The 18,705-nt window shown below is 42.3% G+C and overlaps 1 protein-coding gene and 1 long non-coding RNA gene across 3 annotated transcripts in view; one reads left to right on the top strand and one right to left on the bottom strand.

Moving 5' to 3' along the window:
- LOC138259381 (uncharacterized) overlaps nt 1-5,088 on the bottom strand; it is a 76,342-nt gene extending 71,254 nt beyond the window's left edge. For both annotated transcript variants that reach the window (XR_011198714.1, XR_011198713.1), the window contains exon 1: nt 4,635-5,088. This is a non-coding gene — a long non-coding RNA (uncharacterized lncRNA). The remainder of the gene's footprint in view (nt 1-4,634) is intronic.
- A 355-nt stretch (nt 5,089-5,443) lies between these two features.
- Nucleotides 5,444-18,705, top strand: part of MAJIN (membrane anchored junction protein) — a 378,916-nt gene continuing 365,654 nt past the window's right edge. The window contains exon 1 of the mRNA XM_069207529.1: nt 5,444-5,499. The gene's annotated coding sequence lies outside the window, so the exon portion shown is untranslated. The remainder of the gene's footprint in view (nt 5,500-18,705) is intronic.

Raw genomic sequence — 18,705 nt, 5'->3', positions numbered from 1 at the left:
ATGAGACTTTTTTTGGACTAACTCAGACAGTGGGGTTAGAACCGTACTCCATATTCGTGCCCTTTTGCCTTGCAGACAAGGGGCGCAGTGGTACCCGTCATAAGCAGGGCCGCTGGAGTTATGCAGCAGGATTTAGTAAATTATGCAGCACGAAAACACACATTGTGTAGCACATTTTGTAATAGTATTTCTTCATGTGTTCATCATTTTTAGGGTCGAGCGTGCAAGCGCTCTGGCCCCTGTTTCAATCTCTCTGTGGGCTTTTAACTACGCCCATCAGTTTGGTTGGTTTGTGGGCTTGCCTTTTAAATTTTGCTTGATTTCATTCGTGAAAGGCATGCATACGTCATGCCTTTTCCGGTGTTGAACCCTCCTGGAGACCACTGGTAAACTACTGAAAACATACAAGGCTCTGTGTTTCCGGATGGCTTCTGGACTACTTTTTCTTTTTATTTCTTAGGCAGCACGATCTTGCTTGGCAGTAGTCGAGCGCTTTGCATGACATCGAACCTGTTACATAGAGAATTGCACCTTTGCAGGTTACATGGATAATTGCACTTTTGCCGATACGTATGACTCCAAGCGAACTTCTGTTTACTTTTGTGTGTCTCCTTCTCGTTGATGGCAGCCATCGGCTCGCTTATGTGAAACTGTTTTACTTTTCGTTTTCAGTTTATGTGGCAAGAAAAGTCCAGTTAGGAATTTACAACGCTAATAGCTCTAACTCGGGGAAAATGCAAGACCCATTGCATTGGAAATGCTTGTTAAACTTGATAACGCTCTGTGAGCATTGGTTGCATCTCATTAGTATCATTTTAATACCCAAATATAGTAATAAGCAACAAAAGGTGACAAGCCCAGCTTTGGAAACTGCCTTTCACTGTACGGAATCGTTTTGCTACATTTGTAGTACCTTTAGAACTTTTCGAACTATAAACATTTTTTTATTAATAGCAGATTATGCAGCAGATTATGTGGCAAATGCTGAAAATCTGTAATTATGAGAAAATCGCCACAGCTGCACAATTGCATAATTCCAATGGCCCTGTTCATAAGGTTCCGGCAGTTCCAGCAGCCCCTGCACCCCTTTCACAAAGTAAACCACGCAACTGTTTGTCTCTCCCCAGCTCTGTTATCATGTATTTCAAATACCAGTGTCTGCCATCATATGTTCAGAGAAAACATCTATGTAGAGGTCGAAGTGGTTGAAAAACAGTATTAGAATACTGTACCTCCTTCATAATTTTTGGATCGATTTTCTCCTGTGTTCTCAAACATCTTACTTGCTGTTGCTCAACTTTACATACTTTGCTATTTCTGATGTCTCTTTAGTGCCATTTGTTAAGAGGCAAAACCCACTTTGAAAGGCATAGTTTAGCACAAATAGATATGCCAGAGAAGCTTATGACACTGAACCAATGTCTACTTTTACCACGAGCAGCACAGTGACACAAGTACATACAGACTCTGCATGAACAACGTAGTCTGAAATTGTGCACACTTCCATCCTGCACTAGACACAACACATGCACTTTCAAGATTCCATCCATCCACAAGCAGTGTTCCCCATCCCCCCCACAAAGTAACAATTCAAATTGCATAAGTTTTGTTTTATGTCACCTTAGTTTAACAGGCAGAATATTTTAGTTTTGAAAAACACTCCTGTTGTGACAAATACTAGACAAAATGTACTACAAATCTTTTCTATGTGGTTTTCTTTTAGCAGCCCCCAGGACTGGTGATTAGGAAAAAACAACTGGGCAAAAGGGCAAAGAAAAAGTTAGTGGACTGAAGGAAATTGGGTCCTACCCACGGGCACCTTGCAACATGGTTATTGATATATGTGCTACCAGTAGCCTCTGAAGGTGCAAGAAACAAGTTTTTTTCTGTCCATTCCTACTGAATACACTAGGGTCCTGATTACGAGTTTGGCGGTCTCATGACTGCCAGACTCGCGGTTGCAGACCCACAGCCAACAGGCTGGCGGTGTGACCGCCACATTATGACCGTGGCGGATCCACCACGGTCGGACCACCGACACCTCCAGGCTGCCGCAGGCTGGCAGCCTGGCTGTCCCGTGGTCTTAATCCGCCAGGGCAGCGCTGCTTGCAGCGCCGCCCTGGGGATTACGAGTCCCCATTCAACCAGCCTTTCCATGGCGCTTTACAACGCCATGGAAAGGCTTGCAGAATGGGGGCATCGGCGGGGGGGCCTGCACTGCCCATGCACTTGGCTTGGGCAGTGCAGGGGCCACCATGCACAGCCCTTTCGCGCATTCCTCTGCCCGAATTACGGAGCTGGCGTCAATGTTAAGGCCCTGTTCACCGCAGGACCGGCGGGCGGAAACACTGGGTCTGCCCGCCGGCCTGTGGTAAACTCCTCATAGGGCTGGCAGGGTTCAGGCTGCACAGGTGGCCTGAAGGCAAAAAGAGTTTGGCGGGCAGCCTCCGGCACCTGCCAAACTCGTAATGAGGGCGTATGTGTCAAGAACTGGCCTGCACGCACTTCTTGAGGCTGCACTGTTTTCCACTGCCTGTTTCTGAACCAAACAGACCTCCGAGTTTCTCACATCCCTTTATGAGTAGCACAGGCAAGTTCTTTTTTGCATTCTGTGCTTTGTTGTCATGTTTATTCTGTTATAAGACTATAGATACAGAATGCAGTGGGAAACAGGAGGGCTGGGTTCTTGTCGATCAAAAAGAAAAACAGGCCAGGTGAAGAAGAGGGCTGTTTGAACGTCACTAAAATGTAATTATATTGCATATATAATTTTAGTAAAATCACCAGAAATATATATATACCTGGGCTCGGTAAACTACAAAATAAATGATGCTTGAAACTCACTCTTTCACCTTTTCCCCTCTCTCTGCCCTTTATTCTCCCATTCTTTTTCTATCTTATACTTTTTGTCACTCTTTTATCTCAATTTCTATTGTTTCACCATCTTTTCATCACAATTTATTCTTGCCATGTTTCACACTCTCTATTTCTAATTGTTTTAACCTACTTAATTAAGCTCATTTTTGCTGTGTAGTTGTGTGCTACTCACGTTTGCTCACATACTGCTTTGTTCTTTTCTGTAAGAGGGTGATAGATTCAGTGTGCAGTGGCCACCTTGTCTGCTGTCAAGCTGCAGTTTAAGTAATTAAAATTTCAAATATATATTTTATAAAATGTGTGCACAATTGCTGTGCATTGCCAAAAATCGGTTATGTGGTCTTTTATTTATTATAACACATTTTATATGCAAAAATATTTAATTGTTTGTAAACCTCATGCGTTTGACAAATTCCGAAATCAGGTGCAGATGACACAAAGCTTCATCATTGTTGCAATTCCACTGATCCTTCCTGATAAATAAATGCTTTTTATCACAAAGAGGATTGCACAAGCTGTTGAAAGAGGTCAAGTATGCTCAGGAGAGTGCAAGTTTCCTCCTTACTTGTAGAGAGATACATTTTTACCAACAGAAAATTGCCGGAGTTTGTACCAAGGCTCATGATGGAACTGCTGCTCTTGATGAAGAGAAGTTGGTATTTAATAAGGTACTTCAAATATCTTAATTACCCTCCTGTCAGAGATTTGTGAACAGACAGTAATATGCACAAGCCGTAAAAACATTTTGGCATGCATGGTCCCCCTAGCATATCCAATGACCGCATAAGGTTTTTATTGTTGCTGTTTTGTAATGCCTTTACATTCGTAACTAATTGTCTCCAAATGAGCAGGTCTGTCTGGTCCCAGGAAAAGATGTCTAACGTGAAGTCTGGTGATGGCAAACATCACTGATTGCACACACTGCTTCAAAGATTACCTTGCCTTTGTGCAGCACTTATGAAATCTGTGTGAAAGGCCAAAAGCTGGCCAACCGTGAACATGAAAACTGTGATGTGGAAACCTGCCATAACGATCTGCCTTGACAGACGATAACTGAATAAAACAGCAAATCTGAAAGCAAACAACAAAGTACTGTTTTTTATTGACTTTTTCTTGTTTACTTTTACCATTCTGTTCTTTGGTAACCTGAGTCCTTTAGAGGCCAGGTGGATTCTTCAGTTGAATATATATTTTTTTAATGCATTCTGGATCAATTTTATTTCAACCTGTGTTTTTTTAGTCTTTTCCCACAGATCACAATATTAGAAAACCGCTAGGTAATGTCTTATACACAAATAAAAGCAATGTCCACTGGATATGGGGGAGTATCACAAGCTAAAATGCTTCTTTGGAATGCAAAGTGTGTTGTATTCTTGCTAATTTCTATTTGAGATTTTTTTCTTCCCCTCCCACCTTTTCTTGCGCAGAACAATAAAGTGTTCTGCTAAAGCCGGAGTTTAATATTAGCTGCTTATTAGTTATTTAGAATTAATTGGACTATATAAAGAAGGCACATTTATTACATTCAAACACAATTCCCTCTTGTACAGGATGGTACACCTCAAAGTACTAGTTTATCAACAGATTAGTAGATCTAAAGTACTTGATGGGCACTGGATGTTGGGATTGCCAAAACGCAGGCTCGCAGGTGTGCGGTTCTCTTAAGAGATGGAGTGTGTTGCCTCTAAAGCTGTGTGCTGCACCTATGGTAGCCACTCATCATGGAGGATTTCTGGTTTCGCAGCCTGGTTACTTACCTGATTCATCTGCTCTCCTGTGTTGCTCCTACATCGTGCGGTCTTCTTGGCATTCTGTGGTATTTGATCACATCCATCTCACTTTTGTGGTCAGGTCACATCTGGCTTCATTGCTGCTTCTTCATAGAGGGATTCTCCATGATGTACAAAAGGAAACATTCAGAGATACAACAGTGAAAAGCCTGCACCGTTCTTCATGGGGTAACATGCTGCAAGCGCAAATGTTTATTTTTAGAGACACTTATCTGATTGTGGCACTCTATGCCTGATCTGATTTTGTATTGAACGTACTATAAACTGCCAACCTAAAAACACAAAAGAAAGTTTGATTAGTAGTTTAATGTATTTTTTGTGACTCAGTCCCTGATCAAATTTATTTTTGTTTGTTTCATGATTAGAAGGCACCGATTCTAGGCAACGCACATTATTTGAGCCTGACTATGTAAAGGCAGATAACTCTATTGTTTATGTTTATAGAAAGCACAAGTGTATGCGACTGGATACAGCATTGTGGATGTATTCACATTAATGGGATATCTGCAAGTTCCCTAGAACATTTATTAACCAGTATATTCAACAGTATAGGTATGTTACTATTAAAAACATAATAGAATATGTACTTAAAATGACTCAGCCTAGGATAACAAGAGTCTGTTCCTATGTTGCAGAAAGAGCGAATACATTTCTCAACGACTCGCTACACTTGACATACGGGGTTAGGAAATTCCAGGTGCTTATATTAATTTACTGTCTAGGTGGCAGACTTATTTCTAGTAGTATTAACCTGCACTAATTACTGCTATTTGATTCCAGGAGCAGAGAGTGTGAGGCATTCAAAGGACCCAGAAGTAGTTACCTTTTGACAGTAAGTGTCTCCGTAAATACTCTCTTCCTGGCAGGTCAAATTAGGCTTTGACTTATGTTGGGACTTCTTGTCTTGCAGGGAAGTTGGGAATTTACTTTGTGCTTCATTTCACTCCCACGAAAAATATTATAGGTGAGAGTCTGAGGTAATTTGAGAAAATGTGACCATAGAATGTTCGCATGTCATAGAACATGCAAGGAGTAATACTACTGTTATTCAATAGTAAATCATTCATCAGTTACCAACAGCTACCAAAATGTTTCCTGGAATCATTCAGAAGCAGTTCACACTCGCTGCAGTTGTCATGAGTCCCGCTCATTTGAACATTTCCATGAAATCATCCTTGAGTAATCAACACTCAATCTAAAGTTGTAATGCAGTAATCCCGGAGTAGTTCACAGTCATCCAGAAGTTGTACTGGAAACATCCTACAGTATTCCTGTCATTGTGAAATTGTTGTGGAATTACCCTGTAACAATTAGCACTCATCCGGAAGTTGTCAATTTGTGTTCCTTGAATAGTAAAAGAGCACCACACATATTCTATTAAAGTAATCAGGACACCACCCTAGAGTAGTTTTTGTGATGACTCTAGAGTTCTCCTTTAAATATTTCGACCTATACACATACTTCAGGATGGTTTGGGATGCCTTCACCAGAGATCATTACAGAAATAGCCCAGCTGGAGTGATCTGATGACTTCAGAATGACTCCAGAAAGGTCTTTTAGACTTGGTTACAGGTTCAGAATGTTGGTATATATGCATTAAAATGTTGTACTAAATCTAAATTGGCGGTATCCATATACATGGCAGATGGCAGACTTCCTATTTTTGAAGCTAAAAATGGCTTTATTTTAGCTGTCACCTGTCTGAAATTGCCTCTGCTTCACTAGATGTCAATGGGGAAAAAACATCCCCTAGTTTTTGTTTTCAGGATCTTCCACTTTCCTGCTCTAGAATGTTGGCATGTATGTTATCATTCGCAAACAGGATGGGGGGGTCCCCCAGGGGCTCGTTTCTCTTTGTGAATGTTGACAAAATTGTTTTTAGGACCATCATGGGACCACTGCCTGCTCCTAAAAAATGTTTGTAAAATTATTCATTTTCTTTTTTTAAGCGCATCCTGTGTTCCTTTTATACGAGAATGCGATGTCCATTTCTGTTGTGTATAAATTGTTCATCTATTTACACAAATAAACAATTTGTGTCCTAGTCATCACCTTTGAGGATTGATTCCCACTCAAAAACAGGAAAACAAAACATGAAATGCTATGTCTAACCCTATTCACTTGCAGCTGGTTGCTTTAAAGGCTGGTATTCCACTCTGTACTTCCTGTAGTACAAGCATACTCAAAGGCTCCTCTCGGGGAGGTCTGGTGGGGTTGTGATGACTAGGACTAAGAGTAATGATGATTATCAGTAAGTAATGGGGCCATTACCTCTGCGTGCCTCATCCTCATCATCACCTTTGAAGTATACCCAAGTCAGTAAGGCTTTTGACTTATAATTAGCAGAAAATATGGTATATAACTATATACTTATATGGTAAATGAATGGTAAATGAATGTCAACACATAGAAATAACGTATTGCTACACCATGTGATTTAATATCAAACTATTGAAAGAAAAACACATAATTTTCTTTTTGCTAATTGCAAAATTCCCACATCAAAACTCTTTCTTTAAAAAAAAAAAAAATGTTCTGCAAACAATAGTGTCTTCATAAGTGTATGCACTGATGCCCAAGTTCCGGCTCTTCATATTTTCTCAATTTTGACACCTGGCTACTCTGCAAAAGAGGCAACCATTCCCCTAGAAGATCATCCTTGAATTCCTCCTGAATGTTGCAAATCTTGATTTGAATAAGCAAATCAAATTGGCTCTTTAACCCAGTGACTCAAAGCAATTTTTAATGCCTTCTTGCCTCTAGATGGTGGACCATCAGGGGCGGCTCCTCCGTTAGGGCAGAGTAGTGTTGCCCCCACCCCACCAGCAGCAGCAAAACCTTTAAAAGAAAATGATAATAACCTTTGTTTATTATTGTTTTCTTCTTTTGAAGTCGTTGGGCCACAAGGGTGATGAGCAGTGAGGGGGAGCGCACAGCATTCTCCCTCACTGTGCATGTAAATTTGGCCGTCCGTCTCGGGCCGGCTAAATACACATGCACAGTAGGCTTTTTCCATGCCCATAAATACAGTTGCCGGGCTGGAGAGAGCCTGCACAGACTCCCAGCCAATCCTGATGCTGCTCTGAGCAGCGTTAGGATTGGCCACAGGGCAGGCTGGGAGCCTGTGCCTGCAGCGTGCAGAGGAGACGAAGAAGCAGCGGCATAGCACGGCATACAGGTACGTTTATTATTATTATTTTTTTTACATTTTATTAATATTTCCAAAGCCCTGCTTCCCCGCCCCCTGTAACACTTGCAAGCCGCGACTGGGTACCATATGTGAGAAACAAACTTTCAGATTTCCTGTACTAATTGGAACTGTTGATGTAAACAGGCAGGACATGTTTAATGATCAATAAACAAAACAAATCTTTACTTCTCAGAAGTAGGACAAGGATAGAAAAAAGGGAGAATAATTTCTTGAGAAATATGATATATAGAATTAACGTTAGGAAGAAAATATGGAACTTGTTTCAAAGCTACTGTATCATCCAAGAACTTTAAAAAAGGAGGTCAATAGAGAAGCTCTGACAGTTCACCAGATGTCGTTCAAAAGTAATAGCCACAAGAAAAAAACCTTCCAAGAAAAAATCCACTGTATCTAAAGGTTGAAAAGAATGAGATTATAAACATTGTAACGCCAACAGAATGTTCCACAGTGGAGCTTGATTATGAGAAAGTGGTTTAGAAATTGAGAAACTTTAATAATCTTGAAAGAAAATATTCACCTCCTTTTAGTAAAGGGTGATCACCCAAAAAGTTATTTTAGAAACCTTTTGTAACTTAAGTGTAGCCAAAGATATGTTCTTGTGAAATCTTTTTAACTAGAATTCAAACATAGAAGAAATCAATCAAGAATTGGAAGACCCATTATGAGACAAATGCCATAAGTTAAATTTTGACCAATGACAGGAATATGATTTTAGAATTGAAGGCGTACTAGAAGTTTGAATGGCTTCACCAACATTAAGAGGTGAACCTTTTTGACAAAGTTCCTCCAGACCAAAAGGGTGGTATTTAGGTGAACCAGAGGTTTGACAGATGTTAGGGGAGGAGAAAAAAGAGGTAGACCCAAGAAGGCTGAAGGGCTATCCTCTTTAGAAGAGGGAACCAAATTCTGCAAGACCAGAACAGAACCACCAGTATTACATCAGACTTTCCGTCTGAATCAACAGAAAGGGAGGGAAGGCTTAAAGCAGTTTCTTTGGGCAATGTAGCAAGAGAGCATCCACTTCTCAAGCCACCTTTTCCTGGAATTTGGAGCAGAACCTTAGCCTCGGTTTGTAGCACACGCAAAGAGACCTCAAATGGGGTTCTGAAACTCTTGTACATCTTGAGAAACTTTGTCCTTAATGGACAGATTCTGTGAGAAGGAAGACACCCCCCTCAGATGATCTGATTCTAGATTGTCTTCCCCTTGAGGTGTACTGCTGAGATTGAAAGTAGGCACTTTTCTGCTCATATTCCAAGATTGCATACTACCTCTTTGAGAGATTTTAAATGTGTACTACCCTGGTGATATATATATGCCACAGTCACTGTATTGCCTGCTCTTACCAATACATTGGTTTCCTGTATAAGATGCTGGAACTTGATGAGGGCACAAGCAACTGCTGTCAGTTCCCTCTATTTTGAATATTTTATTGGTTCTAACCTGTTCCATCTTTCTGGCACTGAACAGCCTTCTAGAGTAGCTCTCCCAACCAAGTTTGCTTGCATCTGTAGTTAGGATCTTTTTTGAATTTTTAGGTTTCAGGACACTTCCCAGAGGAGACCAGATGGCACAAGGAAGGTTTGATAGTGCCCCCACCCATGGATACCCTGGAAAGGGGAGTACCTACACTAGGGAGTCCAGGTGCGTAGTGGTGAATTGATGTCTGATACCTTTGTTGAAGTCAGTGGGGGGGCCTCAGCTGCCCAGCTGCTGTCGTGACCCGTGGACCAGGTCGGTGGAACCCAAGGGTGGATTCCGGACAAGAAGTACCTGAAAAAGAAGGGGACAGAGTCCAGACCACTTGGAGATGTCCAAGCGGTGCAGGTAGCAATGCCCACCCTTTTAGGAAGAAGTTCCTGCAGGACAGTGATGGAAGGAGCGCAGCTGCAGAGTCCAGTTGATTCAGGAAGATCCTTGGAGTTGCCCACGAACTGTCCCACCTTGATTGTCGGACTGCAGAGGAGTCCGTGGTCACCAGAACCACCAACAAGCTTTGCAAAAGCAGGAAGAAGCTGCAGGGAAGTTTGCAGGATTTTGGGGACCTGCAAGGTCCAAACGAGTTGACCCTTGGTGGGGAGTCAGGGCAGGCCCTCAGCAAGCAGAAGAGCCCACTGGGAGTAGGCACAGGGAGGCCTCAGCAGCACAACAAAGAAGGAGTCTCACCCTGCAGGAGTTGAAGGGAGGTCGCTGTGATTGGAGTTCCAGAGTGCCAGAGGCTGGGGCTTCTTGGAGCTCAAAGATCTTCAGGAGGAAGAGTCACCATGCCATGGTAACAGCAACAGATGAGGTGCACAGGGGTTCCGGCCCAGTAGCTACAGCAGAGTCCCACCATCTCCCAAGTTGGATAGAAGACAAGTTGGACCCGGAGAGGGCCACAGAACCACCACCTGTGTTGCAGAGCCATGTGATGTCTGTTGGATAGCAGAATCCACCAGCCGGTAGTTGTCTGAGGTGCCTGCCGATGCAGAGGAGTGACTCCTTCACTCTAAGGGAGATTCCTTCTTGCTTCTTGATGCAGACAGAGTCCTTGTGACCCAAGAGGATGCACAGCCATGGATGTTGCAGAATTCTTTCAGGAGCTGGAGAAACAATGTTGCAGTAGGAGCCCTCTCACTGGATACAGTCTTGGTTCACTTCCTAAGGCAGACCAGCAGCGGTTTCAGAGGCCAGTTTGCAGAAATGTCTTGCAGAGAGTCCTTTGTTGAGTCTAGCTTGACAAATCTAGGGTCCCACCCTAAGAGGAGCCCTTAAGTAACCCAGAAAGGGGGGTTAGACACTGCGGTGACCCACCTATCGGAGGGGGTCCGGGATGTCACCTAGATGGCCAGACCAGTCAGATGTTCCTAGGGGCCTATGCTCATCTTGTTTCTAAGATGGCAGAATCAAGCGGCCACCTGGCAGAGCTCTGTGCACCTCACTAGGGGAGGAGCTGAGCTGGTGGGTGGTCACCCCCTGTCTTTGTAGTGTTGCACCAGAGCGGGAACAAATGGTTCCTGTACTGGTGCAAACCGGTTTATGCAAGGAGGGCACCAAATGTGCCCTTCAAAGCAGTCTGGTGACGCTCAGAGGCCACCCTAGCCCAGCCAAGAGACACCCATTTCAAAGGGAGAGGTGGTCACACTCTCCTTTTTTCTGTCTTCCCCTGCTCGAGTTAGGCTCATGAGCAAAAGGCCAGTATAGTCTCTAGGTTCGGCAGCAGCACATGCTGGGGTACAGACCGTGCAAGGCTGTACAGGCAGACATGGAGGGATCATGCAAGTAACACTGGAATCAGTGTAGTTGGAGGATTCCAACTGGTTTGATACCAAACATGCCTTGGTTCAGAGAAGCCAGAATGTAGTTGGACATTCCGTGTTGACCAGTTTCCACTACCTTAAGATGGCTTCCCCACCCTCACAAAGCCCAGAGAATGGGGTTTGTAGGGGTGCCACTGCTCATGCAGGAGTACCCTCACACTCACAACCATGCACTCTGCTCTTGGGCTGAAGGGCCAGCTATAGGGGTGACTTATAGTGTCCAAGTGCAGTGATCATGATATAAGGCATGCCTTATTTCTGAAGTGAAAGGTGCATGCACCATTTCATGAAGGCTGCAATGGCAGGCCTGCAGACACAGTTTGCCTGGGCTCCCACAGGTGGCATAATACATGCTGCAGCCCAGGGGAGACCTCTGGGGTACCAGTGCTCTGGGTACCTAAGTACCATTTAACAGGGACTTACAGGGGGACCCCAGTGTTCCAATGATGGGTGAAAGAATCACTTACCAAGTCAATATTAGGGGAGAGAGCACCAACACTGGGGTCCTGGTTAGTAGGGTCCCGCTGCACTACAGTCTCAACACACTGACACCAGGCACAAAGTGGGGGTAACTATGTCAGAAAGATCCTACTTTCCTTCAACTGGTATTAGAGGGATGATTTTCTCCAGATTGTATGATGTTCTCTGTATATACCTGTTCAGGTACCATAACTGCGGTCAAAGATGTAACCTTGCTCATCAGACTGTAAAAGTGCAAGATGCCATTTGTCCGTGTCTTTTATTTTGGAGCTTTCTTCAGATGAAAGAGAGAAGTCAGTAATCAAAGAAGTCTCTCTTTTGGAAGGAAGACTTAGTCCATGTCTATTCTGAATCTGGTAAAAAAGAGGTATTTTCTAAGAGTCACTTTGGAGGGTCCAGTAAAAAAAATGTTGGTTTAGCATAAGAATGGTCTTCTGTAATGACTGAAGTAGACCCTTTTCTGTTGGAGCGTGAATTAACTGGACCAGATAGGGTACACTAGATTTTCTTGGACACGAAGAAGAGCAGCTATTGGATCCACAACTTGATGAATTCTCTCAGAGCTGAACGCAGCCGAATTTAGGACCCTGAACTGTCAATCAGTCTTTTGGAAGGCAAATCTTAAATTCTTTCCATGAGTCTCTGCCACTGGAACATGGAGTTCTGCATTGATCAGGTCTGTTGTAACCACGAAGTGAGCTTTCTGAACTAAAGGGATTATCCTTTTGTAATGTTTACTTTTTGAACAGTATTTTCTTGTTACTCTTGTTAAAACAATTTTATGGGTAGCACAATTCCGAAATTCAGCCACATTTGGAACTGACAAAACTTTGAATACGTTCCTTTTCTTCTCTTAAAGTGAGGGGCTGGACCAATTGTTCTCTTCTTAAAAAGCAATTCAACTATTTCTTCCAATGCCAGTGTTTTCCATGGAGATTTTGGGTAAGGTGTTGAAATAACTCATGATTCTTATGGTAGGGAAATGAATGTTATCAGATATTCATGTTCCCTAATTTCCCAGACCCGAGCATCTGCCATGATTTTTTTCCCAATTTTCCAGAAAGATGTGTATTCTTTCTCCAACTTGCGAAGGTAGGCCAGCCTTTTCCCTGAACCTGGCATAGTCTGGAACACTGATCTGTAGTGCATCCCTCCTGACTGGGATTCTTGGGATATTTTTTGAAAATAAGTCTTAACATGCCTCGTATCATACTGCTGTTTTCCCGAAGATTGACAAAAAGATCCTTTTACTTTTGAAAGAGAGGAACCAACACTTTTGGCTTGGTGCTTTCTGAAGGGAAAGGAATGCTCTCTATCTGTGAAAAATGTTTGCTCTTTGTGCCGCATCCGTGTCCCAGTCTTGTAAATATAGATTCCGATGGGCTGCAATAGATGCTCCATAAGCTAGAACCGAGGCTGTGTCAAAAGTAATATCCAATAGGAACTCTACCTTGCATTCAACTTTATTAAAGAAGTCCAAAAAATCTTGACCCTCCTAAATAGCTCTTAAAAAGGGATTTCAATCTTGAAAGCAAAGAGCGAGAAGTACAAGCACTATATACTCCAGCTCTCAAATACAAACGTGCCTCAGCCTAAACTATTTTCAAAACAGCATCAACCTTCTTTTCTGCAGAATCTTTTAAGATATTGTCTTCTGCCACATACGATCTGTCAATCAGACTTAACCACAACTGTGTCAACATGTATATAGTTCTGTAGTTTGTCCTTCATTTTCTCCAGAGGATACAATTTGGCCATGAATTTCTGGAGATTTATTTTATCAGAATCCTTCCATTTGTTTAAAATAACCTCCATACTATAGTCATTGACATAACAATGCCAGGTATTTTGTTTTTTAATTTATGGAAGACAGAATATTTAGAGGTACCAGGAAGCTAGTTTATTGGAAAACTAAATCTCTTTTATATGATTAAAAATGTCTGGCAGTATTTAGCTTGAAATTTACTTTCTTTTCAGCTCAGGTGCAGAGGCGGAATCAGATTAATCAAATACAGAAACATAAGAATAAATATTGATGTCCATATAATCACTTCTTCCACTCTTCTTTCACTTCATTAATTTGCTGTCCTTCTCTCCAAGCCCTAGTTTTTGAAAAACAAGATCTTGATCTCCCTAGGGAAAATGGAGGAGACGAGGGAGATAGCTGCCTCCTCTTTGAAGAATTCTTTCCCACTGCAAAGGTATTGGGTAAACAAAGCTGTGGAAAAACATGTCCCAAAAATATGCTCCAAAATCATTTTGCGAGAAACAACGCAAACCACTAGCCATACTCACCTTCTGAGGCTGTTCGTGTTGTTTAAACATTTTGAGTTCTGAAAAAAAATCTACACAAGTGCAGTAGGCAGACCAGCTTGCACATGCACAGTAAGGAGAACAATCTTGGTAGTTGCAGAGAATAAACATTACCCTCAACCTGTCCAAGCAGCATGTGTTTTGCATCTCCTTTCCTCAAAAGCTTCAGGCTATCAAAAGTGTTGTAAGTAATTTGAAATAATTTGTCTCTTTCCAAATGCGTACATTGACAGGAGAAAGAAGCAAGAGTTTAAAAAAAAACACACATTGTTAATCTACTGTCAATCTGTATTGTTTCATTTGATCTTAGAATCATGTCCCCTATCTTCCCTGCTCACCATTGTTGGAAATCAGGTTTGTGCCACAAGTCTTGTAGAGGAGAAAACACCTTGCATCAGCAGTGGAGATGCCACCCCGGTATTCTCTCGTCCTTGTCCCCAGACTGAAAAAATACCAGGAAGTGCTCAAAGGAATGCTAGTCTTTATAGCTCCCAGCAGTGAGTGGGTGGGGTTAGACCTAGCATTTTCTGTTTTGTGTTCCTACTTCTGAGTGAGAATCAATCCTCAAAGATGATGAGTGGGTGAGGGGGTAGAGGTAATTTTAGTGGTTATTTTGCTTTGTGTTGCAGCACTCTGGGAAACTGGGTCTTTGTCATGTGCTTGGTTCTCTTCGTGCCATTCCCTTATTTTCTCTCATGTGACTGCATGTTTTTCACCTTGAATTATTATTGTCGGAGAGGTTTTGTTTTGCTTGATATGGCATCAATGGTTTCTTTTCAAGAGAACTTCCTTCCTTCTTTTTGAAACTTTGTCTTAAATACTCTTATTGCCTTCTGGTTATTAAGGGGCAGTAAGGCGGTGCTAGAAAGGTAAAGAGAGAGCGAGAAAAGCAAGACCTGCTATTGACATAGAGGTATGTTGTAAATCTACATCCATAACCAAAAACACCATTTGAGTATTACTGGTGGATAATAATTCAAAAGCCTTTGGGGGCAAGTGAAAGAAACAAATTAAGATCCTTTACAAGGTGCTACCTCTGAAGTAGAACAACCTCAACATAAGCTGAAAATCCTGATAAAGTACAGGGCTTACAGGCTAAATAGTGCAAACCTGAATTTCACTAGGTTTCTGTAGTGCCAGGTAGAATCTGCAGGGCTCTCTTTGAATCCCCAACTTAAGTCAGAAGTAAATTAAAACGCTTCATGCCATGGTGACCAGACATTATTAGTCTCAAAGTGGCATTCCTTGGCCTTGTCAGTTGGCACTTGGGTATGCCACCTCTGTTTCTCATCCTACAGCAACCAGTTTTCCTTGTTGTTAGCATTTGGTTCTCTTCTATGCCATTTACAGAGTAAACTCCTTTCCTGGATGGCACCTACAGTTATCAATGGCCAGTTTTCATGCCTCTTCACATCGCGTTGCTGCCAAAGAGGCTCTATAGTTTCTCTGACACTTGCACCACTCTCAATTTCCTTTCCCCTCCTGCCTCTCAGAAGCTCTGCTCTTTCTCAGCACTAGCTGCACACCCAGTCAGTGATCTTCCATCATTGTCTCCTCCCTCATCCATCTCTGGCTGTCACAGAAATGATATTAGAGGTAGATGAGCACTGCATTTGTCTTTTAAAGGCCTTCCCTGTTCCCTTCAGCCACCTGGTCAGGGCTCTGGGTACCTTGATCGGTGGTAGATTATAAGCTTGTTGTTTATGTTGTAAAAAATAATAAAAAAGGATATGCTATCTGTAAACAGTGAGGGTGGCTTGTCTTGATTTTCATCAGTAAGGGCTGAGGAAAGCAGGAGGTAATGCCTGGGATACTTATCGGTAATTTGCATTACTTTGAATCATACTCTGCCGTCGCTGTCCTGCATACCTGCCCAATCATCCCTTGTAAATATGTATTCAGCTACAATAAATACCATGTGGATAGTTGTTTGTTTTACAGCTTGAGGAATAAAACAGGAAGTCCTTTTGTTATCCTCTTATTTATATCCAGTACATTGCTTTATCGAATCCTTAACCCCCTGGCTGCTAAGCCTTTCCCCTCTAGAATGCTAAGCCCTTTTGTGGCTATTTGGGGGTAGTTCACTCTTAGGCCTCCATAACTTCTTATTTTTTCTACATAAGGTATCCACTAGACACTCAGAGAAATCCAGGATGGGGTGACTTTTGTGGCTGGACCAGGTGTTTTTACCCAGAAGCCCTTGCAAACCTCAAACTTTGACTAAAGCAAAACACAATTTCCTCACGTTTCTGCGATGGAAAGTTCTGGAGTATGCAGAGAGCATCAAATGTCCTACCACTTACCATTCCCCCAAGTCTCTCGATAAAAATGGTACCTCACTTCTGTGGCTAGGTCTTGTGCCCGAGACAGGATCAGATCAAGCCAAGGTGAATGAGTGTCCCTTTACGAGGACTCCAGTTTACCTTAGTTTGATCCGTTCCTGATGTGGGCACTAGGCCCAGCCACACAAGTGGGGCAGCATTGTTAGTGGGACAAGTGGGGAGCACTAGTTGGTAGGAATTTGGGGAATTCTTTTTGAGTCTGGAATAGTGTGTCACAGAAATGCAAAGGAAATCTGTGGTTTTAGACACATTTTGAGGTTTGCAGGGCACTGTGGGTAAGAAACCTTTGTGGGCTGCATGAGAGGCACACCACCCTGTAATCTCCTAGGTGTCTAGTTTTCAGAAAGGCCTGAATTTGGTAGGTTTCCCTGGTTAGCCGCTGACTCCATGCCCAAAAACAGGAGCTACTTCTTTTGTTATGTTGGTAGATTCTGCCTTGAAACCAGCTTTTTGTGGGTACTAGGCCCATTCACACAAGTGAGAAGCCAGTTTTATTAGGAGAAATGTGGGAACTCTGGATGGCAGGATATTTGCAGCTCCCCAAAGAGTCCAGTACTTTAAGTCACAGAAATATAAAAAAGATGTGTTTTTAGCGTATGTGTGAGGATTGCAATGGCTTCTCAGTAAGAAAACCTCGTGGAATCCATGCCAGACACACAACCCTGGAATCTGCATGGTGTCTAGATTACCAAAATATCTCGGATTGGTAGATTTTCCCTAGAGACAGTGTACACCCTGGCAGAGAAAGACAAGAAAGACAAATATTACCATACCACCATCTACTACTCAAGTACATACATATAATTGTTGGATTTGGAAAAAGGCTGAGTCGAAAAGTTCAGAATTTGAATTTTATCAACAAGAGGTTTCACGAAAATTATAATGTAGAAATCACTAATAATAAAGACAACAAGGCACCAACTGGTTTACAGGCCATTCACATACCTTTCATGCTCCACACACACAAACCATAGACATCACTAGCCATGGGCCCAGCACATTACAACACTAACATCAACAAATGGCGTCATTCAAGGGCCCATAACTTTCATATACCCACAGGACTGACACAGCAATCACACCACACAGAAGCTACTGTAGTGTAGTGTGTAGACTGGCGTTTGAAAGCCTGTGTGTGTAGAGATTGACCAGTAGCAAGTCACTGCACACACACACCCTGCCAAATGCTAGTCCACAAACACTGTCAGCTAGAGGCAAGTTCAGATACAGCAATTGCACTGCCTGGTGACTCACAGAATGTGTGAATTGAGGTTTCTGTGTGTGTGAGTGACTTGCTGCAGGTGTATACATACACACTGGCAGCCGAACGCCAATCTACCCACACACATACAGCTAGCCAAATGCCACTTAGACATCACCATGAAGCTCCATACACTTTCATTTCTAAAACACTCTCACAATGAACAGACTACACACAGAACAAAACACAACATCCAACGAAAAACAACACTTTTTTCCTAAATAGAAAGAACCAACCTATTGGTAGAAGATGAAATACTATGACTTTACACAACAGGTGTAACTAAGCACATCAAACTACTGCAAGCCAGGTATCTAAACAGAAAATATATAGTAATGCTGACCATAGTCTGTTCTCTTTTACTCTGATTGCCCTCAGTACTTGAGTTGTGTATGGTATAATTTAAATGTGGGCACACTTAGACTAGGATTAGAAGGACGCACAAAGCAGTACTTACGACTCTCCTTTCATACTGCCCTTCGGACACAGACTCTACATCTCCGACAGGGAAAGTACTTTTTGGGTGTTGGAGGAATGTATTCAGGAAAGTGGCAATCTTTCAGTCTATCCACATCCTTATCTAGGAACACTTGCCTGCTCAGCTGCAACAAGGCTGCCTATTACAGATTGCTGGAACTGTACAAAAGTCATCTTGGACTGTGAAAAATGATCTTTGAAAACGGGAAGCTAAGTACAAAAGATGAACAGCCAACTTCTTGTGCCAGATATAGGACTTTCGAGCAGCATTGTAAGGCTTGAACCTTTAACCCACTCTATTCTACGCCTCTGATGTGTTTGTTGTAGTCTAGAATACACACTGGTTTGCACTCTTAAAACCTGTTTATTCAAGACAGTCTTTTCCTGATAAGCTGTTGTGTGAATATATGACTGAAGGAGTCTTTAGAGCTGGGACCCTCCTTGAGTAGATGTGCCCTTTATAAATGTGATTGATTGATTGACTGACTTCTGCAACTTGACGCCAAACAGTCACAGACACAGTGTTTTCATTTTCATCATAAATAGTAGTGAGTATGTGGATATCTCTTCGGTCTGAAAATGTCAATGCAAGTAGTTCATTACTATGCAGGACAGTGTTCTGTCCCCTATGCAGTTTTTTACACACAAGCTCTTT

This window comes from Pleurodeles waltl, chromosome 9 (assembly GCF_031143425.1).
Source record: "Pleurodeles waltl isolate 20211129_DDA chromosome 9, aPleWal1.hap1.20221129, whole genome shotgun sequence".
Lineage (NCBI taxonomy): Eukaryota > Metazoa > Chordata > Amphibia > Caudata > Salamandridae > Pleurodeles > Pleurodeles waltl.
This window is presented reverse-complemented; position numbering and strand designations above follow the sequence as displayed.